This window comes from Pristiophorus japonicus, chromosome 14, assembly GCF_044704955.1.
Source record: "Pristiophorus japonicus isolate sPriJap1 chromosome 14, sPriJap1.hap1, whole genome shotgun sequence".
Taxonomy (NCBI): Eukaryota; Metazoa; Chordata; class Chondrichthyes; family Pristiophoridae; genus Pristiophorus; species Pristiophorus japonicus.
This window is the reverse complement of record NC_091990.1, coordinates 107151663-107179382: the sequence shown is the minus strand read 5'-3', so window position 1 is coordinate 107179382 and position 27720 is coordinate 107151663. Positions and strand designations below refer to the sequence as shown.

At 45.6% G+C, this 27720-nt stretch overlaps 1 protein-coding gene and 1 long non-coding RNA gene across 5 annotated transcripts in view; both read left to right on the top strand.

Moving 5' to 3' along the window:
• Nucleotides 1–27720, top strand: part of usp47 (ubiquitin specific peptidase 47) — a 196550-nt gene that overhangs the window by 55723 nt on the left and 113107 nt on the right. The gene's annotated exons all lie outside the window — the stretch shown is intronic.
• Nucleotides 731–26461, top strand: LOC139280029 (uncharacterized). The gene is made up of 2 exons (XR_011596586.1): nucleotides 731–1205; nucleotides 26276–26461. It is a non-coding gene; the product is annotated as an uncharacterized lncRNA (long non-coding RNA).

The following is a 27720-nucleotide window of genomic DNA, read 5'->3' as shown; positions in this document are numbered from 1 at the left end:
ATTTACCTGCCTTTGCTTGATATCCCTCGATACCCTTACTTAACAAACCTATCGGCCTCCGTCTTGAAACCTTCAATTGACAGCACATGAGCTGGGGCATAATCTGTGTTGTCAGACTTCCTGGAATTCAAAGTAAAGCGTTAAAGCCACAATCTGGCATACAACAACACCACCAATAGCACCTTTAACATAGTGAAACGTCCCAAGGCGCTTCGCAGAAGTGTTATGAGATAATACAGCCTTTTTGGGGGAAGGAAGGGGATGGGAGTTTTCCAGATTTCTACCACCCTTGGAGTAGAAAATGCCTTCTAATTTCCCTCCTAAATGGCCCAGCTGCAATTTTAGGATTTTCAGAGCTCCTCTGCTCTTGGAATAGTGGTCGTAGAATCTTTTACGGCCACCTGAGAGAGCAGACGGGGCCTCGGTTTAATATCACATCTGAAAGACGGCACTTCCAATAGAGCAACATTCCCACTGCACTGGAAGTGTCAGCCTAGATTGGAGCGGGGCTTTTCTGACTCCGGCAAGAGTGCTATCACTGAGCTATGGCTGACCCCTCATACACTGCAATGTGTTCAACTGTGTAAGCAAAGTTGCAGCTTATTTCCTTGTTTCACAAATAACAGTTTCGCTACGGTGAACAAACACGTATACTGAAATAGCAAAGGTTTGCATTTTGATTGGCAGTATGCAAATTAAATTACATTCTATTGGCTTGAGAGACAGGAAGTGGCCAGAACAATAATCCATGGTATGAAACAAGGAAGTTAAGTACTGTGGCTTTAGTTTTCTTAAGGTGAACCAGCCTGGCAGCTGCTTCAACTTTCTGTTTATGATTTCCTACAAACTTCGAGTATTGCTTCCCTTAACAGTGCCACTGAGAAGAAAATGGACGTTTATTAGGTCTTGTGAAACGTTGACTCCAAAAGCTGTTTGGTGGTGGTACTGCACCATTTCTTCATTATATTGCTGCTGAAAATTGCCCCTGATGCCGTCCAACTGTGGTGACTCTGTTGTGACCTTCAACGCTGATCTGGGCCTTCTCTATCGTACGAAAGACGTGTAGGTCATAGTTTCTCTTGCATCGACAGTGTGGGAATCCATAAGGAAGCTCACTGTGTGGACTACTGATGTTCAAGATCTTTGGGGATGTTTTAATGTCATTCAGAGTCAAAGGAAAAAAAGGTCGTGCACTGGAATCTCTGGTAAGTGTGAGGGTCGGGGCAAATGAAGGGCAAGGGGCTGAGTTGGTCCAATGAACTCCAGTGTATTGCATTGTATCCCACATTTTACCAATTTATTTTCTGTTGGTACCGTTTGTACGAAAAGACGAATGTTTGAAAAGGGTCACTCCTGGCCTGTTGGAAATTCCCAGACCTGTTCAGTTGCACGACATCCAAAATGCTTTGTTTGTAAACAGTTTAGATTCAGGCCAGGGGCTCGCACAGCACATGTCCCATCTCCCTGAGGACCCTCTGGTGGATATTATCTGGCCTGGTTGCTCTATCTATTTTCAAGTTCTTAATTCTTTCTAAAACAATATGCTTATTTATGTTAATGTTACTAACAAAACTAGTATTAAATTCTAATATTCACGCATCATCTTCAAGGGTGAAGACTGATGCAACGTACTCATTTTATATTTCCGCTATACTTAGTGAGTCCTTTGTAACCTGTTCTTGAACACCCTTCAGGAAAGGCATTAAAGATGGTGGAGATAGAAAGAGATTCGGGCATTCTAGTGCATACATCCTTAAAGGTACACGAGCAATACCATGCAGCGATAGCTAGAGCAAATAGGCTATTGGGATGTATCCATAGGACAATTTTGAGTATAAGACGAGGCGTACTGTTTTGTCCTTTTAGTCGGGCCACACTTGGAATACCGTATCCAGTTTTGGTCTCCTCACATGGTGGGTGATATTGAGGCTCTGGAAAGGGTGCTGAAGTGGGCCACTAGACTAATTCCAAGTCTAAAGCATCTTGGTTATCAAGATAGGCTAAAAGAATTGGGACTCTTTACTTTAGAGCAGTGTAGACTAAGGGGAGATATGATTGAGGTTTATAAGATAATGAAGGGAATAGCCGGTGTTCCAGCTGACCGTTTATTTCAATTAAATAGGTTAGATAGGACCAGGGGTCACAAATTTAAGTTGTACAAGCTAGATGTAGGTTAGATTACAGGAGGTGGTTCTTGTTCCAGAGAATTGATGACCTCTGGAACAAACTGCCATCTCATGTGGTGGATGTAGACTCACTGAATTCCTTCAAGCGAAAGCTGGATTTGTTTCTGGCTGCGACGGAGATGAACTCTTACAGAAAGTAGGCACTGCAGGGAATACAAGGCCAGAGTGATCTCCTGGGGGTTGGAGAGGAACTTCCTTTCTCCCCCCCCCCCCCCCCCCCCCTCCAAATTGGCCTGGGTTTTAAATCTTTTTTTGCCTCTCCCAGGAGATTACATGGTTTTGGGGGGGGGGGGGGGGGGAAGAGAGAAAGTGTATATATTGTGATACACACAGTATTGCAATTGTGTGGGACAGGCTTGATGGACCAGATGGTCTATACCTATCCGTCATTTTTCGTAATCAATTGATAGATCACACACATGAAAGAAAGATGCATACCGAGGACTGGAGGTTAGATTTTGATGGACTTATTTGCATCGCTCAGTAATAACTGACTCATGACATTTCAATATTGTAATAGGTTGTAGTCTACTGGATCTATGCCCTTCTTCCCGCATCTGGTTTGAATACCTTCAGTAAGGTTTTCACTCTTTCTGCAGCACTGAAATGGCCTTAACCAAAGTCACAAACAATATTCTGTGATTACAACCATTGTGCATTATCTCTCATCCTCCAGTGCCTCCCTTATGATGTCCAGCTCACAAAACTGTCCTCATTTGATTCCACTCTTGCCTGTCCAACTGCAGCCAGAGCATCTCTAGTGATGGCTTCTCTTCCCTCGTGCCTTCCCCTCCAGATTTCCTCCAAGGATCCACCTGTGGCCCCTTCCTCTTCCTCATCTACATGCCTACAGACATGGGATCAGCTTCCACAGGAACACGAACGGCACCGCGCTCATTCTCTCCACCGCATCTATGCTGTCAGATGGTTTGCCCATAATTTAATTGTCTGTCCGTCTCCCCTCCCCCCCCCCCCCCCCCCCCGTTCACCCCACAGTTAGCAGCTATGCCTTCAGTCACCTAGGCCCTACGCTCTGGAAATACCTCCCTAAATCGGTTTGCCTTTCCATCTCCCTCGCATTAAGACCATCCTCAAGGGAGTCAAGGGTTACGGGGAGTGGGCAGGAAAGTGGAGTTGAGGCCAAGATCAGATCAGCCAAATGGCCTATTCCTATTTCCTATGTTCTTAAAACTCAGCTCTTTGATGATGTATTTGCTGCTCCTTAACACACACTCTACTCCATTTTCACCCCCACCCCCCGTTATGCCCTGTAAAACACGTTGGGATGCCACTGTACATTACAGGCGCTATGTAAAAATAAGTTAGTACCGCGTAGGAGTTGAAATCATTGTCAGCCCAACTTTGTATCATGTAAACAATCCGGGATTTGGTCCAAATGCATGACTTGCAAACAAACTGTATACATGCACTTGATCTGGTTTCCAAAAGTAATGGTTTGTGTAGTGTAGCATCGAGATTGCTAAAGCACTGCCGAGCATCTTGGCATTGCTGACAGAGGTTACAAACATTTGTCGGAACAATGCCCTTTATGTCAGTTGATCTCTCTGGATCGTCCACTGGATGAAGCAACATTCAGTTAGTGCGAAAAGGAACCAAGTCATAAAACCACACAGCACAGCAGGAGGCCATTTGGCCCATTGTGCTTGTGCCGGTACTTTGAAAGAGCGATCCAGTTAGTCCCACTCCCCCTGCTCTTTCCCCACAGGCCTGCAAATTTCTCCTTTTTAAGTATTTATCCAATTCCCTTTTGAAAGCTATTATTGAATCTGCTTCCATCGCCCTTTCTGACAGCGTGTTCCCGATCATCGTTCGCTGGGTTTAAAAAAAAATAGTCCTCACCTCCCCCTCTGGTTCTTTTGCCAATTATCTTAAATCTGTGACCTTTGGTTAATCGACCCTCCTGCCACTGGAAACAATTTCTCATTTACTCAAAACCCCTCATAATTTTGAACACCTCTACTAAACCTCCCCTTAACTGTCGCTGCTCGAAGGTGAACAATCCCAGCTTCCCAAGTCTCTCTGAAAATGTTAAATCTGAAATTGATAGTTTTTTGTTTGGCAAGGGTATTCAGGGTTACGGAACCAAGGCGGGTAGATAGCAAGATCTTTTCAGCAGTGTAAACCACTTGTCCTGTCACCTTCAAAGGGTCATACAGGCTGAAAACATTGTTAATAGCAACTTTTAAGATGTAAAAGATGAATACAATGCTGATGTTTCATTAATTGTCACGAGCATGCGTATGGTAAGGACGAGTAGGACACTTTGATCAACCAACTTTTTCTTCATTTCATTGAATCCAGTAACTCCCTGAAAGGAAGACTTGCATTTCTACAGCACTTTTCACAGGCTCAGGATGTCCCAAAATGCTTTAGAGTCAATGAAATCCTTTTGAAGTGTTGTAATGCAGGAAACGAGGCAGCCAATTTGCGCACAACAAGCTCCCACAAACAGCAATGTGATGACCAGATAACCTGTTTGTGATAATTAAGGGATAAATATTGGCCCCAGGACACAGTGGGGTAACTCCCCTGCTCTTCTTTGAAATAGTGCCATGGGATCTTTTACATCCACCTGAGAGGGTAGACGGGGCCTTGGATTAACGTCTCATCCGAAAGGCGGCTCTTCTGACAGTGTAGCACTCCTTTAGTAGTGGCTGGAGTGCCAGCCTAGATTTTTGTCCTCAAGTCTCTGGAGCCCACAACCTTTTGACTCGGTGCTACCCACTAAGCAACGGCTGATACCTGGGTTAATTATATGGTGTGTGCAAATGTTTCTCAGTTTAGAAAATGCTGGTTTGCTCCTGTGTGCCTAAGTATTGAAACTGTTGGGGATTTGTGAGCTCATCAGGATGAGAGTTGTCTATGCTGGGAAATGTAACACTTTCACTTTTACATTTATAATGTTTTAGCATCAAGCGCTCCCGGGTCAGGTGTTGCACAATCAATTGATGAGTAACTCTCCCTCCACTTCACCTCAGCAATGTGCCTGACGGAACCCAAACCTCAACTTCCTATTGATTAGTGTGAAGCTTTTCAGTTAGTGGCATATTTTCAGATTACCGTATCCAACAACTGCTTGCATTTATATGGCGCCTTTAACATAGTAAAATCTCCCAAGGCGTTTCACGTGGGCGTTATAAAACAAAAATTGACTAAGCCCCATAAGGAGATATTGGAACAAGTGATCAAAAGCTTGGACAAAGAGTTAGATTTTAAGGAGGGTCTTGAAGGAAGAGAGTGAGGTGGAGAGAGGCTTATGAAGGAAATCCCAGAGGTTAGGGCCTCAGTTGCTGAAGGCACAGCTGCCAGTGGTGGAGCACAGAGATTTTGGAGGGTTGTACGGCTGGAGGAGGCTACAGAAATGGGGAGGTGCGAGGCCATGGAGGGATTTGAAAACTAGGACGAGTGTTTTAAAATCAAGGTATTGCCGGACTGGGAGCCAATGTAGGTCAGCGAGCATGGGTGATGGGTGTATGGGACTTGGTGCGAGTTAGGATACGGGCAACAGAGTTTTGCATGAGTTCAGGTTTATGGAAGATGGGAGGTCGACCAAGAGAATTTTAGAATAGGCATGTCGAGAGGTAATAAAGGCATGGGTGAGGGTTTTGATAGCTGTATAACAATAGCCTTTTATGCTGTGGGGGTCTGAATTCAAACTCTGCTCTCTGAGGTTAAAAGGTTGGTTTGCTCACCGTGTCACACAGATTTCGTTCAGAGAGAAGGGAAGTTCACTTTAGAGCTGTTGGACAAGTGGTTAATTGAATAAACCCTCCCCAATCTCTCCATCTTGTTAAAAATACACACGCAACTCATCTTTTTGGACCAAGGTTTTGGTCAGCTCTCCTAACCTTTCAACTCTTGCTCTTCCTTTATTGATTTTTCTGTCCACCATTGGCAGTACGTGTGAGTAGCGCGTAATGAGTTACGGAGGCTTGTATAAATGATAAATGTGGATGCCAAAGTTTCCAATGGAAATATCAAAAGGAGGACAGAATGTAGGACTTTAAATTGGGGGCTAAATTGCATCTTTGCATCTCTGTCTAATCATCCCGTCCTGTAACCATACTTCACCTGAAGAATACACTTGATCTCGACTCCTCGTGCATTGACATGGAAGAACCACGAGTGTAAAGCAGCTAAGTTCTATCTAATTAGCACTGTTGAAGATGTGAAGAATAACGGGAACCACCAGTGACGAGTTCCACATTCTAATCACTCTGAGTAAATGACTTCTTATTTCCCTGTTGGATCCATTAGTGACCATCTTGCATTTATCTACCTTAGTTTTGGATTCTCTCCACATGAAATATATATAGTCCACGTAGCTGTGTTGCTAATTCGTGGCACAGGGAAATACAGCATAACTCTGGTGTATATATAAAAAGCGCACTTGGACAGCAACGTCAGGATCCATAAGTTGTAAAAAAAATGCCTCGTCATGCCAGTGTGTGATAGACAAAGTGAGTTTGTGTTTGAAAATGATTGCTGTGATTAAATATTAAATTGAGGATGCTTTTACCAGCGTAAGAGTTTTAATAGATAGAAAAAAATAAATATTAATTATTTTTATACTAAAATCCCTGTATGAAGACAGGGTTTTTATTTTAAATAAAGCATTTTTTAAAACATTTTTTAAAAAAAATAAATTTTTCTCAAACATTTAATTTCATGCAATTTCTATTAATTTTTAAAAAGTGTTTTTTTTTCATGTTTGTGTTTTATTTGATTTTAGCGGTATTCTCATTGATAGTAATCGGAGCTTGGAGCTCCCATCACCATGAATGAGAATGCTGCATTGTGATTGGCGGTTCAGGCCCACGTGATTCCAGGATACACATACGCTCCTGGAATACGTGGGCCTCTGTGCTGGACTGCGCAACTAGACCTCGGAGCGCAAGTGCTCGTTCCTCCGGGATCACCAGGTACTTTCGTAAAAACATTTTGGGTCGGAGGCGTTCGCCCGTGGGAAGCCTTAAACCGCAATTTTTGGCCCAATAAATTGCTTGGGCTGTGCTGGGAAAGTTGTATTTTGTGGTTGTGTTTTTTTTTCTCTCTTCCGCCAAAATATGATGAAATCGGGTCGCTTTTCAGCTTGGCCGATCGGGGCTCCTTTGCACAGCGTGACATTTGCACAGCACTGCTGGACTCGCCCACTGTCCAAGTGGGGAAAAGCCACGATTGGTCCATTGGTTGTAGATACTGGATTCTTTTCCCTTCAATCGGTTTCAGCGAATTCACTAACACACGAACACTTTTAGTCTTAGCAACATAAGACCTTTATTCTGTAGATTCTCCGGCCGGGACCTGTTAAGATAAAGGGAACACTCTCGATTCGAGCCTGTCCACCTCTCACCTGACAAGTCTCGTAACAGTACAAAAACTCAACACTTATACATTGTTACAACAGAACACATTTGAGTGACACTCAGTTTATACAATCATTGGTCGATTTCCCCCATAACATACCCAATTGCAGGCTAACAACTCTCCAAATAGGGCGGGCTCCAGGGTTGTGTCTATTGTTTCGATTTTCATAGCATTTCCCTATTTCATGGCTGGATATAGCAGCCCCTCGTCTGACTCATGTCTGACTTTTGCTTTTTCGCGTAACTCGTGTTTGACCACAACTTTTTGTGTCGACATTGCAAATATCTCAGCTTGACATTTTCTTTTAGCCATTTTCCCATGATTCCCTATATCCATCCTTTTGCTACCTTCTCTAGCCATCTACCACTTTCGCAATCCTTTTTCACATTCTCATTCCCCCCTTTTATCATTCCATGCTAACCCTGGTGATTATTCCAGGAGTATCGCATTCAGCCGTTCGCATTCTTGTTTCTCATATTCTTCTTGATTCTCGAGTAAATTTTTAGTCTGTTGAACCAGATTCCGGGAGCCCGTGACTAAGAGTTTGCTCCAATTTTGCCATCATTACTTTACAACAGACATTAAAGCAACCAATAATCAGACAACAGGTAACTATTATCATAACGAGAATAACTGCTCCATGCATTAAATAAGATCCCCAGGATCCTCCAAATAACCAATTCAACCAACTATTTCCTTTCTCTGGGTATACCCCCTTTTGGGGCATGGGACAGTGAGTGGTCCTATAGTTCCTACTGCAAAGAGGACCGGGAGGGTCGATGTTGCTGTCTTGAAGGTGCCGTTGAGGAGGAACACTAATCCTTCCTTAGATCTATAACACTTTACGTCGGTGTTGCTAACACTCGTGAACTGCTTATACCATCAATTGCTAGGTTCCCTTGAATTTGAGCCTGATCCTACCAATTGGTAAGCATCAAACGGGTATGCCCATGTTTCTGAGCTGACATGAGTTCCGTTACACTGACCGCAGATAACTTGCCTTCCTGCGGTCACGTTCAGGCATCTTTGCTCGTTACAGGTACAGGTAAACTGGCCCTTACGCACTTAACAGTGCTGACGGGCACACTGCGTCTGCACACAGGTGGCGTTCCCGGGGACCAGGGCATATACACAACCCCACCCTTGTCCAAGCGGGTAGCTTGCAATGTCCGTTCTTTCCCTGGGATCCCCTGCACTCAGGATTCATGGAGTCTATTAATTCCACACATCTTCCCCGTATACCCCTTCTATATTCGCCCGTTCGTCCCTCACAGGGTGCGTCCGAGGTATCCGCCGTATATAAGTCACGGGGAGTCCACCCAGGGATAGCCATGAACAGGGCCTCTACTGATTGGGCTAGTGGGTAACATGCAGTTCGATTGCCATGCAATCGGGTATGGGTCTGATAAAATAAGTTATCCTGTAGCTCTTCTAGTTCTGCTAGGATAGCACAAGCTAGCACAATTATACCTGCTAGCTTACACATGTTTAGATAATTTTAGACGATACTATACATTAGTTAACAATAGAATAAGGATAGATCAGAAAACAGTTAAATCTGCTTGTTCCTTTCTCCTGCCGTGTTCTTGGCGTTTTTCTTCCTGCCCCAAGGATGTGTTTTCATTCAACTATGGAGGAGAGGAAGTCTGGAACAGAAACAAGGGTTAGGACGACCAGTGAGAGGCTCATTATGAAGTAATAAGTTTACAGTGGTGCAGGTGAACCCAGACACTTCTCCCTTCAACCTTAGCTGCGGTGGGGGTAGTGAGTAACACCTGAAAGGGCCCCTCCCAACGTGGCTCCAACCCTTTTCGAATCCATTTCTTAATCAGGACATACTTCCCTGGTGCCACGAGGGACGATTCGGGTAAAACTGGGAGGTCGAGGTGAGCCTATCGAACCTGGTTGTGAGCTAATCGCAGAGCCTGAGTCAGGGCAAGAACATAGGTGGTCATCAGTCGAGCGGGATACCATATCTAGGAACAATTTCCCTCATTAACACCTTAACAACAGTTTGAGCCTTATTGTCCAGGGTAGGATAGGCTTCAATCCATCTGCTAAACACATCTTCTATTACTAACACATATTTGTAACACTGAACTTTTTGCAACTCAATGTAGTCCAACTGCAAGGTCTCAAAGGGACCTTCTGGTAGGGGCGTCTTACCCCAATCACAGGGGACTCCCTTCCCTGGATTATGCCGTTGGCAAACAAGGCAGCGACTACTGATGTTCTGGGCTAGCATCTGGAGTCTAGGGTGCCACCAAGTGGCCAAAAGTGTGTCACTCGTGGTCCTTGCTCCACAATGAGTAGCAAAATGCATACATTCAATAACCCATAGAGCCAACTCGTCAGACATGCAAGTCTGTTCCGCAGGAGTGGTCCAGAGTTTAGAAACATTGTCATAAGTACATCCATAATTTTTCCACAACAGTTTATCTTTTTCAGGAGCGTCCTCCTGTGCTTTTATAACATCTTGGATGGTTGGCATTGGTTTTTCCGAGGCTAACTTATCCTTGGCAGGACTTTTAGTTTGACTCATCATTCTAGGCACCACCATTTGTTGTCCGCAAGAAGCCTGTTTAGCGCCTCTGTCAGCACAGCGGTTTCCTATATCAACCGGAGACTTTCCGGTAGTGTGGGCGGTACACTTGACAATGGCAATAGGCTTGGGGAGCATGAGGGCTTGCAACAAATCAGATACTAGTTGCTTATGGGATATCTCATTTCCCTGTGAGGTCAGGAATCCCCTATTTTTCCATAACTGTCCGAAATCATGGGCTACCCCAAAGGCATACCTAGAATCGGTATAGATATTGACTTTGAGGTCTTTGGCCAAGATACAGGCTCAGGTGAGGGCGAATAGTTCAGCTTGTTGGGCAGAATAGGCAGTTTCAAAGGCGGCAGATTTCAAGACCTGATTCTCCTGGTTTACTATGGCGTATCCTGAGATTCGTGTACCTTCTGGATTAATAGAAGAACTTCCGTCAACATACATAATACAGTCTGGGTCTTCCATTGGTACGTCAACTAAATTTTCCCTGACCGATGAGGCCTCCTGAATTAAAGATAAACAATCATGACTGGGTTCTTCCTCATCTTGGGGTGGCTCAGTAAGAAAACAGGCTGGATTAATTGCAGTACAGTGCCGAAAGGTAAGGTGTTGAGTCTGTAGTTGGCTCAGGAGGGCAGCTACGGAGTGAGAGGTGTTAAGACAACGGTAGCACAGTCTTTCAGGATTGTACAATACAGTTGAAAGAGCCGGTCATAGAAGGGCCGGCCCAAAGCCGGAGCTTGCAGCAGGGCTGTCTTTAATTGCTTAAAGGCTTGGACGTCTGTGGCTTCTATTTCAAAGCTGCCTTCCTTATTTGTGTACGGTGTCAGGTGCTTAGTCATCAGGGCAACGTTAGGGATCCAGGATCTACAGTAATTGATCATCCCCAACCACTGCCGCATTTGTTTAGCCGTGCTAGGCACTGAAAACTGGCAAATTGGTTCGTCATCCGGGGAGGTTCTCTGTACAATCAAGCTACGTAATCGGGGGACGGTTGGCCAAAGGGTTTGTTCTGGGAGAAGTTAGTGTAAGATCCCCGTCCTCTTCCCCCCCTTGTCCCCCTCCTCTTCCTCCTCTTCCTCTTTCGTGCCGACGGGAGGGACACTCTCTACTCCAATGTCCTTCTTGCCCACAATTAAAGCATCCATCTCGTCTTTCCCAGCCCCGACCTCTTCCCATACCAGACCGGGGACAGTAGGGCGGTCCGTAATTAGCAGGGTCCGGGCCATTTGGGTGTTTAGTATAACCATATCCCTGTTTATCCACCCAACCCTGCACGCAATACTGCGGTTCCATCTGGTATCCCCTTGGGTCGGGTTTTGGTCCTTCCACCCGAGGTGGCTCTTCCTTTCTAGTCACGTATTCAGTCTTGACCCGGGTTGGGGGCGCACCTCCCCCTTCTCCTTTCTTTTCCTGCCAATAATATTTAACCGCCCTTTCCATCTGGACTTTACTGTTATCTGCCCAATTCATATTATTTGTCCGGATAGCGTGAGCAATCGAATAGGGCAGGCGCTGAAGTAGGATAGCGCAGAATTGAGGTGAATTATCCCCTGCCCTGAAGGCATTATCTCCTGATTGACCTCCGTATATTTCAATAAATCATTCCATGAATTCATTGGCAGTTTCTTCTCGTTTGGGTTTAGTTTCTAATACTGCTGCCATACTGATGGGCTTCTGAAGGTTCTTGCTGAGAGCATTAAAGATAGCGTTTAGGCGATCCTGGGCATTATTAGGGTGAGCAGTCACTAATACATCATGGGTGGCTCGCCTCAAATTTTCTAAGAACCGGCCGTGTTCAGTCGGGCTCAGGGTCTGCTGCACTAAGGACCACAAGTCTCTTGATTCCGCACTATAAACTCCAATGGTGAGTCGGAGGCGATCGATAAACTTGACAGGTTCTCTCTTTCGATCTGGTATGGTAGCCAGGATAGCCATAATCTCATTTGGTTTCCATGACACATATACATCTATTGTGGGCTGTTCCGCAACCTGGTCTGAATCGAGATTCGGCATGGGTCGAACTGGGAACTGCCTAGTTCCTACCCTAGTTTTCTGGACAGAAGTATTATTTCCTGAGGCCGTTTCTCTATCTGAAGAGCACTCCGAGCCTGTAGAACTAATGCTGGAGCTTCGGCTATGACGAGTGAGTCGTCGCCGATGGCCCCGAGGTTCAGACTGAGAGCGGGGCTGATGAGAGCGCCCGCATCGCCTCTCTGGACTAGGGGTCTGAACGATCAGGTTACGTCCTTTAGTCTTAGATCTGGTCCTACCGGCCACAGGGTCGGTGAACTGAGGACTTGAGTCACTATCTGAAGAGGAAGAGTCCGTCTGGGTTTGTCGATTCATTGGTGTGGGGTTACGGTTATCTTTAACTCCTCCCGCCGGAGTAGAGGTTGGCGGGAAGGGGACTGTGGTGAGGGGCCCGGGGCTGCAGGATGCGCTGTTGGGGTTGGGCGCCGAGTCAGTGACCATTCATCAAATTCATCATCAGCCTCGGTCAACGCAAAACCAACCATTCGACTACGTAGTCTATCGGTACCCTTCTCAGAGGTCCCAGGGGAGCTCTTAGTACGTTTCTCGTGCGCGCACTCTTTCTTTAGGACGTCTAGAGTTTTAACATATCCTCTTTCTGTCAAGGACAGCCCTAGTTTAGCGGCGTTCTCCTGCCAGCTTGACAGAAGGGACTCATCTTTCAGCTTTTGACAGTACTGTCTCCATTTGGCTATTAAATCCTTTTTTAACCACCGCGACCATATAATTTTTTAAAAACTCAACAAACCTATCCTTTGTGCATTTCCTGGCTCCGTAACTTATCATCCGAATATACGTAATTCAATAAGGTTCACACTCTTAAACTTCCCACATACAGGACAACACTACGAAGGGTTAAAAAAACTTTCACTGTTTGAAAAAGTGGGTGGAGCTAAAACAAACCACAACTCCCGGTTTCCCCACACAAGCTTCCTTCTCCACAGTAAAAAGCATATAAGCATTTAAAACAGACGTTCACAAGAGAGTCTCTTTTTTTGGATCCATGACCTTTCAGGGAATTCGTAGTTTTATCTAAATTACCCATCCTTGTGTCGCCGCACGATGGATCAGGGTCCTAATTAATCCAAATTACCTCCACGTCGTCCCGTGTTAGTTCTAGTTTAGCTTGCCCAGAGCCTAGGTGGACCAAGTGATATACAAGATCGACACCACTCCTGGCGCAAGTACAATTTAAAATTTACACAATCCCGTGTCACCCCTCGGCTTGCGCGATTTCTCTCTTCGTGTCGCTACACGGTTTCCTACGCGATTTCTCTCTTCGTGTCGCTACACGGTTTCCTACTCTCTGCGTTTTTCTATGTGGCCCGCGCCATTTTTCTCTTGTCGCTACACGGCTTCCTAATTAAATCCAATCAGTGCCAAGTGATATACAAGGTCGACGTCACACCTGACTTGGACACTTATTTCCTAAGTTTAGAAAGTGTTCGCCAGATCGACTTGGATCTCGTTCAGACACCACCTGAGAACCAGCGAGTGGCTAAACTTTCCTCAGACTTTTGAAACCGGAGGAAACTGGAGCAGTATTGAAATTATACTTACTCCAGTGGCCATTTTCCTCTCGTCTCGTCCAAGGCTAGTCTAGCTCTTAATTCGCAAGTTTTCGGCAGTCGTCCGTTGAGATCCCACTTCTGATTCTTTTCCCTTCAATCGGTTTCAGCGAATTCACTGACACATGAACACTTTTAGTCTTAGCAACATAAGACCTTTATTCTGTAGATTCTCCGGCCGGGACCTGTTAAGATAAAGGGAACACTCTCGATTCGAGCCTGTCCACCTCTCTCCTGACAAGTCTCGTAACACTACAAAAGCTCAACACTTATACATTGTTACAGCAGAACACATTTGAGTGACACTCAGTTTATACAATCATTGGTCGATTTCCCCCATAGCATACCCAATTGCAGGCTAACAACTCTCCAAATAGGGCAGGCTCAAGGGATGTGTCTATTGTTTCGATTTTCATAGCATTTCCCTATTTCATGGCTGGATATAGCAGCCCCTCGTCTGACTTTTGCTTTTTCGCGTAACTCGTGTTTGACTACAACTCTGAGTAACCCCTTTTTGTGTCGACATTGCAAATATCTCAGCTTGACATTTTCTTTTAGCCATTTTCCCATGATTTCCTATCTCCATCCTTTTGCTACCTTCTCTAGCCATCTACCACTTTCGCAATCCTTTTTCACATTCTCATGGTCACCCACCTACGTCTGTTGCTGTGTTTTTGGTATCACATAATTTAAACAATCTACATCTATGGAGGAGTTTCATGGAGAACACAATCCTAGAACACAATTCAGTTGCTGTCAAGGCCTGAAATTGTCTAGATGCTGATCTTACACAGATTAAATGGAATATACAGCACAGAAACATGTGTTTATGTTCCACACGTGCCTCCTCCCATCATCTAACCTTATCAGCATATCCTTCTATTAATTTCTCCCTCGTTTATCTAGCTTCCCCTTAAATGCATCTATACTATTCGCCTCAACCACTCCGTGGTAGCGAGTTCCAAGTTCTCACCACTCTCTGGGTAAAGAAGTTTCTCCTGAATTCCTTACTGGATTTCTTAGTGACTTTTATATTTGATCCCTAGTTTTGATCTCCCCCCCCCCCCCCCACCCAACAAGTGGAAACAACTTCTCTATGTCTATCCTATTGAACCCTTTCATAACCTTGAAGAACTCTATTAGGTCAGCCTTCTCCTTTCTAGAGAAAAGAGCCCCAGCCTGTTCATAGATTCCTGCTCAGCTCTAGTATTATCCTTGAAAGTCTTTCTCCAGTGCCTCTCTATCCTTTTTGTAATATGGAGACCAGAACTGTGCACAGGAACTCGAAGTGTCATCTACTTCAGTTTGCAGTTAGAATTTAGTTTAAAACCTACCTCTTTGACCAAGCTTTTGGTCACTGGTCCTAATATTTTTTTGTGGCTTGGTGTCGGATTGTGTCTGATAATCGCTCCTGTGAAGTGCCTAGGGAAGTTTTTTTTACTGCGTTAAAGGTGCTATATAAATGCAAGTTGTTGTAAAAGTGCTGGGTAATTGTTAAGGGATTCTCAACTAGAATGTGGAAAGTAAGATGAACCACTTCTAGATGCTGCTTTCTCTGCAGGAACTTCGCTAAACTAAAACCTTTACTGTGGTCTTGATGATTTATTGGGTTTAGTTTGTATGGTATTTCTGCAGCCAGAGGTGCATTGGATAAAAGGAGATGCTTTTATTTTTACATAAAAAGAATTCCGATCACATAAGAAATGTTATTGATGGAGCTGAGAACTCCTAACCAACAAATAAGTCAGCAGGTGACTAAGATGTGCAGTGCCTGCTTCAGCAATACATTTCCATTATCTGTTAAGAATATATACCTAATCTGATAATGCAGCCAAATTCACTATGGGAGAATTAAAGCTGCAAGCAAAGCTGAAATACTTTTAATGCAATGTATTATTTTTAGAAAGCTTATTGAAGCAGCCTGCAGTTTGTGATTTGATTTGTTATTTGAATGACTTGTGAAAGGCACAACAAATGGACTGCTTTATCCCTGTGTAATGAGAATGAAAATGCTAAAGGTTGCAGCAAATTTGATGGTGAATATTCAGTTTTCTTAATCCTCCAGTCCGATCTCTGGTTGAAGACCTCTGACCTCCTGATTAACCCCTCTGCAGTACAAGCTACTTAAAAGCAAAAGAGCAGTGCGCATGGTTTTCAAGGAGTCTCTTGTGTCTTGGTGAAGCCCTGGTTAGAATCTGGTTAGTCTGGCTGTTGCTGACTTCTGTTCGGAGTCAGGATGATGGCACCCAGGGCGCTGGAACCTGGAAAAGTTAGCGGTTTAGGAAAAACATCTGTAAGGTATAGAGGTGCAGCACAGACTCATTTTCAATGAAAGGCAAGCGAGGACGACTCCAATTTTGTTGGATTGCTGTCTCTGCATTGTAGTTGATGCCAGGTATTGAGAGATGTGATGGTTTAAGCCTGCAATTTGTGTGTTGGCACTGAGTTCAGCAGTATGTAACTTCAGTAAGAAAGTAACCTGCCAGCAATACATCATTCAGTAGGAAGTAGAAGCATTTATTCATTTCAGGTTGTTTTTGGAACTGTATATGTGAAGATTGCTGAGGCAGGCCTGACCTTGTCAAACTAAGTGGTCTATAACTCATGTAGAGGTTGTGCAAGGGAAAGTATCCTCCAAGAATGAAATGGCCTCCCGGAGCAAACATAAGAACATAAGAAATAGGAGCAGGAGTAGGCCATACGGCCCCCTGAGCCTGCTCCGCCATTTAATATGATCATGGCTGATCAGATCATGGACTCCGGTCCACTTCCCTGCCCGCTCCCCATAACCTCTTATTCCCTTATCAGTTAAGAAACTGTCTATCTCTGTCTTAAATTTATTCAATGACCCAGCTTCCACAGCTCTCTGAGACAGCGAATTTCACAGATTTACAACCCTCAGAAGAAATTCCTTCTCATCTCAGTTTTAAATGGCGACCCCTTATTCTAAGATTATGCCCCTAGTTCTAGTCTCCCCTATCAGTGGAAACATCCTCTCTGCATCCATCTTGTCAAGTCCCCTCATTATCTTGTACGTTTCGATAAGATCACCTCTCATTCTTCTGAATTCTAATGAGTAGAGGCCCAACCTACTCAACCTTTCCTCATAAGTCAACCCCTTCATCTCTGGAATCAACCTAGTGAACCTTCTCTGAACGGCCTTCAAAGCAAGTATATCCTTCCTTAAATATGGAAACCAAAACTGTATGCAGTATTCCAGGTGTGGCCTCACCAATACCCTGCATAGCTGTAAGAAGACTTCCTTGCTTTTATATTCCAGCCCCTTTGCAATAAAGGCCAAGATTCCATTGGCCTTCCTGATCACTTGCTGTACCTAGTTTTGTATGAAGGAAGAGTCTGACTGGATACTGTGAGCTCAAAGTAAAGTGTGACCATAGTCTTTTATTGCAGGTCTCCAGAGAGCCTCTCTAACCTGTGAGGACTCCCTTGGGACTCCAGGGGATGAGCCCTCTGGTGGCTGTACAAGGTATATATAAGTTTACCTATATAACAACACTCTTTCTCTTCCCCCCCCCCCCCCCCCACAAAGTCAATTATTTACAAGATGAGTCAATCTGGGGCCCTTCTTTCCCTGGTTGATCGTCTCGGTGCAAATGCTGGTATTGATGAATCGTCTGTTGGGCCCTCGCTAGGCTGCTGTGCAGCTGGCCTTGCTGGGCTGCCTGTTGTGGTGAGTCCTGCTGGGCTGCTGTGGATGATATGTTCTGCTTCGTGGCCAACCGCGGTGCCGGTTGCCACTGGTGTGTATGTTGGGGGGGGGGGGGGGGGTCAAAGGTGGTAGGGTCCAAAGTGGGTTGCTCAGGATAGTCCGTGAATTTGAGTTTGATTTGGTCCAAGTGTTTTCCGGTGAATGAGTCCATTTGAGAGTTTGACCCGAAACACCCTGCTCACCTCTTTGGCCACAACAGTGCCGGGAAGACACTTGAGACCTTGTCCATAATTCAGTACAAATACAGGATCATTGATTTCAATCTCGCGTGACACATTTGCGCTATCATGATATGTACTTTGTTGAAGCCGCCTGCTCTCTATCTGTTCATGTAGATCAGGGTGAACTAACAAGAGCCTTGTCTTGAGTGCCCTTTTCATGAGCAGTTCAGCAGGTCGGATCCCAGTGAGTGAGTGGGTCTCATGAGGTGGCTAAGCAGGACTCGTAGAAACATAGAAAATAGGTGCAGGAGTAGGCCATTCGGCCCTTCTAGCCTGCACCGCCATTCAATGAGTTCATGGCTGAACATGCAACTTCAGTACCCCATTCCTGCTTTCTCACCATACCCCTTGATCCCCTTAGTAGTAAGGACTACATCTAGCTCTTTTTTGAATATAATTAGTGAATTGGCCTCAACAACTTTCTGCGGTAGAGAATTCCACAGGTTCACCACTCTCTGGGTGAAGAAGTTCCTCCTCATCTCGGTCCTAAATGGCTTACCCCTTATCCTTAGACTGTGACCCCTGGTTCTGGACTTCCCCCAACATTGGGAACATTCTTCCTGCATCTAACCTGTCTAAACCCATCAGAATTTTAAACGTTTCTATGAGGTCCCCTCTCATTCTTCTGAACTCCAGTGAATACAAGCCCAGTTGATCCTGTCTTTCTTGATAGGCCAGTCCCGCCATCCCGAGAATCAGTCTGATGAACCTTCGCTGCACTCCCTCAATAGCAAGAATGTCCTTCCTCAGGTTAGGAGACCAAAACTGTACACAATACTCCAGGTGTGGCCTCACCAATGCCCTGTACAACTGTAGCAACACCTCCCTGCCCCTGTACTCAAATCCCCTCGCTATGAAGGCCAACATGCCATTTGCTTTCTTAACCGCCTGCTGTACCTGCATGCCAACCTTCAATGACTCGGGATAGGTGAATCTGCAGTGAGCCTTCTGTTACCCTCTTCAAGCCCTGCTTGATGGTTTGCACTGCTCTCTCTGCCTGACCATCGGATGCTGGTTTGAACGGGGCAGATGTGACATGTTTGATCCCATTACGGGTCATGAATTCTTTGAACTCAGCACTGGTAAAACATCGCTCATCAGGCAGGCCGTGCGTGGCAAACATGGCCTGCAGGCTTTCAGTGGTGGCAGCGGACGAGCTTGCCGACATTATCTCGCATTCAATCCATTTGGAGTACGCATCTACAACCATAAGGAACATTTTACCCAAGAACTGGCCTGCATAGTCGACATGGACCCGAGACCATGATTTGGAGGGCTAAGACCATTAACTTAGTGATGCCTCCCTGGGTGCATTGCTTCACTGCAAACATGTGTAACATCTGTGCACGCAGGCCTCTAAATCCGCATCGATACCAGGCCACTACATGTGGGATCTAGCTATAGCTTTCATCATTACGATGCCTGGGTGAGTACTGTGGAGCTCATTGATGGTGTCTCTGCCCTTCTTGGGGACCACTACCCGATTGCCCCACAGAAGGCAGTCTGCCTGTATAGACATTTCATCTTTGCGCCACTGGAACAGCCTCACCTGCATCAACATGCGCAAAGGTCTCTTCATTTACAACAGATGCCCGTTTGGAATTCGATCAGCAGTTGAGGCTCTTCGATGATTCCTCCAGCCCCTGCGTCATGTAGGCAGAGGTCAAGTCCAGCTTTGTGAACGTCTTTCCTCCCGCCAGCGTTGCAAAAAGGTAGTCAGGATTTGGTAGTGGGTATTGGTCCTGCAGGGAGAAACGATTGATAGTTACTTTGTAATTGCCACAGGTTCTGACGGTGCCGTCTCCTTTGAGGACTGGAACGATCGGGCTGGCCCACTCGTTGAATTTGATTGGTGAAATGATGCTCTCTCTTTGCAGCCCGTCTAGCTCGATCTCTACCCTTTCTCTCATAATGCACGGTACTGCTCTCGCCTTGTGATGGCTGGGTCGTGCCCTCGGAATCAAATGGATCTGCACTTTTGCTCCTTGGAATTTCCCGATGCCTGGTTCAAATAGTAAAGGGAACTTGTTTAAGACCTGAGCACACGAAGTGTCATCAGTGGACGAGAGCGCTTGAACGTTGTCCCAGTTCCAGCGTATCTTTCCCAGCCAGCTCCTGCCGAGCAGCGTGGGACCATCGCCTGGTACCACCCAGAGTGGTAACTTGTGCACCAGTCCATTGTAGGAGACCTTTACAGTGGCACTGCCGATTACGGGAATCAGTTCCTTTGTGTAAGTTCTTAGTTTTGTGCGAATTGGAGTCAAGACTGGCCTTGAGGCCTTGCTGCACCACAATTTTTCGAAAGTCTTTTTGCTCATGATGGACTGGCTTGCGCCCGTGACCAGCTCCATTGACACTGGGAGTCCATTTAGTTTAATCTTCAGCATTATCAGCACTCTGGCGACATCTGCGGATGTGCAGCTGCAGGCATGTGGGGCCTGCCCTGTACGTTGCGATTTGAAACCAACATCACTTTGTTCACAGTACTTGTAGCAGCACTTGTGTGTTGAGTGATTTGCTTAGTATTGTCACTGGTGGCAATGAATGGCTGGGCTATCGCTATGGCCTTACTCAAGGTTGGGGTCTCTACAGTCAAAGGTTTGTGAAGTATCACTTCATGGTCAATGCCAAGTATGAAAAAGTCTCTGAGCATGTGCTCCAAATGTCCTTCAAATTTTCAATGTCCTGCAAGGCGTCTTAGCTCGGCGTCATAACTCGCCACTTCCTGGCCTTCAGACCTTTTGTAGGTGTAGAATCGGTACCTCGCCATCAGAATGCTTTCCTTCGGGTTCAAATGTTCCCGGACCAGTGTGCACAAATCGTCGTACTATCTCTCTGGGTTTCGCTGGAGCAAGCAGATTTTCCATGAGGCCATACGTTGGTACCCCGCAGACGGTAAGGAGAATCGCCCTTCGTTTGGCAGCGTTCGCTTCTCCTTCCAGCTCGTTGGCCACGAAGTATTGGTCGAGTAGCCCCACAAAGGTTTCCTAATCATTTCCCTCCGAGAATTTGTCCAGGATGCCCACTGTTCTCTGCATCGTTGGGATTGTTATCTGTATCTCGTCGCCAATTGTTATGTATGAAGAAGGAGTCTGATTGGATACTGTGAGCACAAAGTAAAGTGCGACCGTAGTCTTTTATTGCAGGTCTCCAGAGTGCGCCTCCAACCTGTGAGGTCTCCTTAAGTACCTGTGCTCCCAAGGGATTATGGGATCCCTTGGGACTCCAGGGGATGAGCCCTCTGGTGGCTATACAGGGTATATACAAGATTACATATATAACACTAACTTTTTGTGTTTCATGCACAAGTACTCCCAGGTGCTGCTGTACTGCAGCACATTGCAATTTTTGTCTATTTAAATAATAACTTGCTCTTTGATTTTTTTTCTGCCAAAGTGCATGACCTCACACTTTCCATTATACTCTCTGCTAAATTTTTGCCCACTCACTTAGCCTGTCTGTCCTTTTGCAGATTTTTTGTGTCCTTCTCACACATTGCTTTTCCTCCCATCTTTGTATCGTCAGCAAACTTGGCTACGTTACACTCGGTCCCTTCTTCCAAGTCATTAATATAGATTGTAAATAGTTGGGATCCCAGCACTGATCCCTGCGGCACCCCGCTAGTTACTGATTGCCAACCCGAGAATGAACCATTTATCCCGACTCTCTTGTTTTCTGTTCGTTAGCCAATCCTCTATCCATGCTTATATATTATCTCTAACCCCGTGAACTTTTATCTTGTGCAGCAACCTTTTACATGGCACCTGGCCAAATGCTTTCTGGAAGTCCAAATACACCACATCCACTGGTTCCCCTTTATCCACCCTCAAAGAATTCCAACAAATTTGTCAAACATGACTTCCCTTTCATAAATTCATGCTGACTCTGCTTGACTGAATTATGTTTTTCCAAATGTTCTGCTACTGCTTCTTTAATAATGGACTCCCAACATTTTCCCAACCACAGATGTTAGGCTTAACTGGTCTATAGTTTCCTGCTTTTAGTTTGCCTCCTTTTTTAAATAGGGGTGTTACATTTGCAGTTTTACAATCTGCTGGGAACTCCCCAGAATCCAAGGAATTTTGGTGAATTACAACCAATGCATCCACTATCCCTGCTGCTACTTCTCGAGACCCTAGGATACAAGCCAAATGAGATCCGCCCAGGATTTAAGTGAGAAAATTATTTAAAAAAATAAATACATGGACTTTACCTGAGAACTGGAGAACGACAAATCTAATTCCAATATCGAAATAAAGAGATACCTGAATTGAGGAATTAAGCTCAAGTAACCTCAATTGTGTGGGAAATGTTAGGAGTTTTTCATGGATTTCTTGATCACTTAAAGAACTTATAAAGTGTTTCCAAGATGGTTTTAGAATTTTAAAAATGTATTCACTGGACGTGGCCATCGCTGGCAAGGCCGGCATTTATTGCCCACCCTAATTGCCCTTGAGAAGGTGGTGGTGAGCCACCTTCTTGAACCACTGCAGTCTATGTGGTGAAGGTTCTCCTACGGTGCTGTTATGGAGCGAGTTCCAGGATTTTGACCCAGCGACGATGAAAGAACGTCGATACATTTCCAAGTCAAGTTGGTGTGTGACTTGGAGGGGAATGTGGAGGTGATGGTGTCCCCATGCACCTGCTGCCCTTGTCCTTCTAGGTGGTAGAGGTCGTGTGTTTAGGAGGTGCTGCCGAAGAAGCCTTGGTGAGTTGCTGCAGTGCGTCTTGTAGATGGTACACACTGCAGCCACGGTGCGCCGGTAGTGGAGGGAGGGAGTGAGTTTTAAAGGTGGTGGATGTGGCTGAAGAGCTCCTCCCAGAGTCACAATGCGGATTCCGTCCACTAAAGGGGTACAACGGACATGATCTTCTCCATGCGACAACTGCAAGAGAAATGCAGGGAACATCACTAACCCTTGTACATGGCCTTCTTTGACCTTACAAATGCCTTTAACACTGTCAACCGTGAGGGATTATGGAGCGTCCTTCTCCGTTTCGGCCCTCAAAAGTTTGTCACCAATCTCTGTCTGCTCCACGATGACATGCAAGCCGTGATCCTGAACAATGGATCCACCACAGACCCGATCCACGACCGAACCGGGGTCAAGCAGGGCTGCGTCATCATGCCAACGCTCTTTTCGATCTTCCTTGCTGCAATGATGCATGTCTCCCATAGCAAGCCGGAGTGGAGCTAAATTATAGAACAGATGGGAATCTGTTCAACATCTGCCTCCAGGCCAGATCCAAGGTCGTCCCATCCGCTTGTCGTTGAACTACAGTATGTAGATGACGCTTGCGTCTGCGCGCACACAGAGGCCGAACTCCAATCGATCGTCAATACCTTCACCGAGGCATACGATTGCATGGGCCTTACGCTAAACATCCGTAAGACAAAGGTTCTCTGCCAACCTGATGCCGCTACACAGCACTGCCCCCCACCCCCCCTCCCAATTATCAAAATCCACGATGAGGCCTTGAAAAACGTGGACCATTTTCTATACCTCGGGAGCCTACTGTCTGCAAGAGCAGACATTGACGACACTGCCTTTAGTACGCCAACACAGCCTTCGGTCGCCTGAGGAAGAGAGTTTTTGAAGACCAGGACCTCAAATCCGGCACCAAGTTCATGGTCTACAGGGCAGTAGTGATTCCCGCCCTCCTATATGGTTCAGAGACGTGGACTATATAAAAAGCAGACACCTCAAGGTGTTGGAGAAATACCACCAGCGCTGTCTCCGCAAGACCCTGCAAATCCATTGGCAGGACAGATGCACCAAGTCCATGTTCTCGCTCAGGCCAACCTCCCCAGCATCAAGCGTGGTCAATGCTTCGATCAGCTGTGTTTGGCGGGCCACATCGTCCGCATGCCCGACACAAAGCAAATCCCAAAGCAAGCACTCTACGTGGAGCTTTGACACGGCAAGCGAGCCCCAGGTGGGCAAAGGAAATGCTTCAAGGACACCCTCAAAGCTTCCTTGACAGTGCAACATCCCCACCGACTGCTAGGAATCCCTGGCCCAAGACTGGCCAAAATGGAGGAAGAGCTTCCGGGAGGGCGCTGAGCACCTCAAGTTTCATCGCTGAGAACAAGCAGAAACCAAGCGTAGTCAGCAAAAGGAGCGTGCGTCAACCAAGGCTCCCCGACCACCCTTTCCTTCAACCAATGTCTGCCCCACCTGTGACAGAGACTGTATGTCCCGCATTGGACTCCTCAGTCACCTGAGAACTCACTTTGAGTGGAAGCGAGTCATCCTCGACTCCGAGGGACTGCCAATGATAATGGATGGGGTGTTGATCAAGCGGGCTGCTTTGTCCTGGGTGGTGTCGAGCCTCTTGAGAATTGTCACAAATCATGTTGCTGAGATAATTTACTCCCACGTAGGAATTATCCAGTGGATGTAACTCAGAAATTTCACACTGCATTTGAATACATTCTGCGTTTTAAGCTTTTTGGAAGAAGAAGCATGCTAGAATTAAAGGTAAGTGAGATTGATCACTGTGGACATCGGAAGCAGGCAGCGCTAATTGGCAATGGCCGCTGCTGTTTCTCGAAAGTCTGCACTGGGTCCCCTGATGTGCAGTAATGTAATCGAGTCTTCTAATTATAGTGTAGAAATTGCTGATGGTAGCAAGCCCCGTTGCTAGTTGATTAGCATACGGGTGAGTAATAACATTCAGAGAGACCAGGACAAATTAAGTGGTTGGGTCAAAGAATGGGAGATTAGAGTGAGTACATGCAAAGTAATCCACGTTGGAATGATAAAAACAGATACATCAATGAACGAGTATCCACGGGCAAAGGTGAAAAAGATTTGGATGTGATTAATTGCTCACAAAGTTTATCGTCCGCTTTGAGGCTGTTACCAGCAAGCTGACTGAGTGTTTCAAAGTCGTTTGAGGCAGATTATTTTAATGCTTTCCAACTCATTGATCAGACCAATTTAGAGCACAATGTAGCTTTGCCACCCTATTATCCCATTGCAGAAGAGCAACTGATGTGTTCTCACTGGAGTTCTGGAATATTATAAAGCAAGAGAGAGATGTGGGCAATTTAAATGTAAGCTGGTTATTAAGCTTGCCTCTTGGAGGTGGAGGCCAAAAATAGTGAGAATGGAGCTTAAAATAAAATTTTGCCCACTGTTACGGATATCTGAAATGTACTCTGATCAAATGCTGTGTAAATTACCCAGCTCCCTTTGACGTTAAATATAAACATTGCAAGCTGCTTATATCTGTGCTGACCTGATTTATTCTGTTTACTCGATGGCTGTTGGAAACGGGAAGCTATATTTGTCCAGTAGCTCCAATCCGTACACTAAGTACCATTGGTGAGTTTATTTTTGCAGGCAGCGGAAGAGATTGGGTCAAAAGAGACTCAGTGAGTAGCTGCCGCGTGATTCTCACTCCTCACCCAGCAACCATCGCCCTGTGGAGCTGTCTAATAAACCTGCTTTTTTTGGTGGGGGTGGAATGGTTCTGCAAAGAATTTCCACTTGTACCAATCTGAGTCTTGCACTGAAGGAAGCTGGTGTGAAATCCCTTGCAGATTGTGATCTTTTTGAGACCTGCACTGTCTGCAAAAATTGGCAAAGCCAATCAAAGCAAAAAAAAGAAATACTTTACAGCCAACAGTGTTTCTCAGTGGCCGTGTACCGATAGTTATTTCAAGAGGTGAGGCTCACTTGATGTTACGAGGCAGATTGTTTCAACAGCTACAGCTCGATACTGCATGTCCGGCGACTTAACTAAAGCCTGGATGAGCCATCAAGCTGAATCAAGCTTATGTTAGTGTATTTTGCAGGGTCGAGTGGAAGAAATACCCCATTCTCATCCTGTGCCTGCTGATGTGAAGTTGTTCGATGTTTTTTGTTATGGCTCGATGGACCTGTTTTCATCAGTACACTTCCAGCTGTCGGTCTAAACTGGGTAATTCCGGGATTATGGAGCGCCGGACTATATTTACACACCCGATGATATGGAGAGGGCAGAGATGTGTGATGAACACTTAGTAGCATTGTTGGAGAAGTATTCAATACAAAGTTTTTTTTTCTATAAGCATTACTTAGCTGGTTTAATGCCAGAACCGAGGAATTTGCAGACCAAAAAAGTCTTTGTAGTGTCCGACCCCAGAGTTTTAAAGGGAAACATAATTTATTATACCCTCAAATGCTTCTTTGGCCAGAAAGCAATCTCGGTCCCTCCTGAATATATCGACAGTATGTATCTTCACTGACTCCCCGAGCAACGTGTTTCACATGTTGGTCACTGAGAGAAGCAGTTGAACCTAAACCCTCTTCTCAGCTTCAGTCATGGTTCAGAGTTTGTGGTCATGTCACATCATTTCTTGGGGTTCTCTTTATCCATATAAACTTGACTACTATAACTCGCTCCTGGCTAGCCTTCCACATTCCACATTACATAAACTTGAAGACATCCAAAACTCAACAGCCCGTGTACTAACCTGCACCAAGTCAAGATCACCCATCACCCCTGTGCTTTCTGACCTACATTGTCTCCCTGTTAAATAATGCCTCGATTTCAAAATTCTCATCCTTGTTTAAAAATCACTCCCTATCTCTAATCTTTTTCAGCCTCCATCCCGCAAGATGTCTGCGCTCCTCAAATTCTGGCCTCTTGAACATCCCTCATTATAACTGCTCAATCATTGGTGGACGTGCCTGGGTCCCAAGCTCTGGAACTCCCTTCCTAAACCTCTACGCCTTTCTACCTCTCTGTCTTCTTTTAAGACGCTCATTAAAACCTACCTGTTTAAACAAGCTTTTGATTACCTGTCTTAGTTTCTTCTGTGGCTCGGTGTCAAATGTATCTGTTTGTCTGTAACACTGTCGTGAAGCGTCTTGGGATGTTTTACTATGTTAAAGGCACTATATAAATAAAAGTTATTATATCCTTTCGCATCTGGAACACTGCACCCCCACACTGCCGTTTCTTTCACCTGTTGCAGTTTTCTGAGTATCTGCTTGTAATTCAGCTGCCCAATCCCTCGTATCCGTTTGCTCTCTGTACTGACTTCGTCAACAAGAGAGGTCCCTGGCTTTGACCTCCCTCGGAGACAGTGGACAGCCCTCAACTCAAACCGCACGGGGCACGGACGATACGGCCACCTGCTCCACGAGTGGAAGATGAGCGACGACCCGAAGTGCATCTGTGGCCGTGAGTCCTAGACCGTGGAACAAATCCCACCAACCTGCCCACAAGATCTGTTGCAGGGCGCATCTCCTTCCTCCAAACAGCATCCCGGGAGGCCATCAACTGGATAGCCAAACTAGACATCACATTATAAGCTTTTCCCGTCATACCAAACAACAGCAACAACTGTCTACTCTCGCCAAAGTCGGCCTGAGCCCACTGGTGACGAGAACTTTCCACATGCTGCAGAACCATTGCTTTATACAAGCTCTCTATCATCCCCTGGGACTTGTGTTCTATCCCTTTGCTTGTTCACACTAAGGGCAAGCTTACCGTGCAATGGCAGTATAAAATTGGAGTCACGGACTTGACCAGAGCCCAGAGAGCAGTGCGTGACTGGCTAGAGCAGTGACAGACTTGGATTAAAAAGGGCCATTTGAGGAAAAAAGAAAAAAAGACTTGCATTTCTATAGCTCTGTTCACGGCCATTGGACATCCCAAAGTGCTTTACAGTCAATTAAGTACTTTTGAAGTGTAGTCACGATTGTAATAAAGGAAACGTGGCAGCCAATTTGTGCACAGCAAGCTCCCACAAACAGCAATGTGATAATGACCAGATGATCTGTTTTCGTGATGTTTGAGGGATATATATTGGCCAGGACACCGGGGATAACTCCACTGCTCTTCAAAATAGTTGCATAGGATCTTTTACGTCCGCCAGAGAGAGCTAACATCTCATCTGAAAGACAACACCTCCGACAATGCATCGCTCCCTCAGTACTGCCCCTCTGACAGTGCAGCACTCCTTCAGTACTGCCCTGGAGTATCAGCCTGGAATTTTGTGCTCAAGACTCTGGAGGAGAGGGGTCCCTTAAACTAGCTGAAT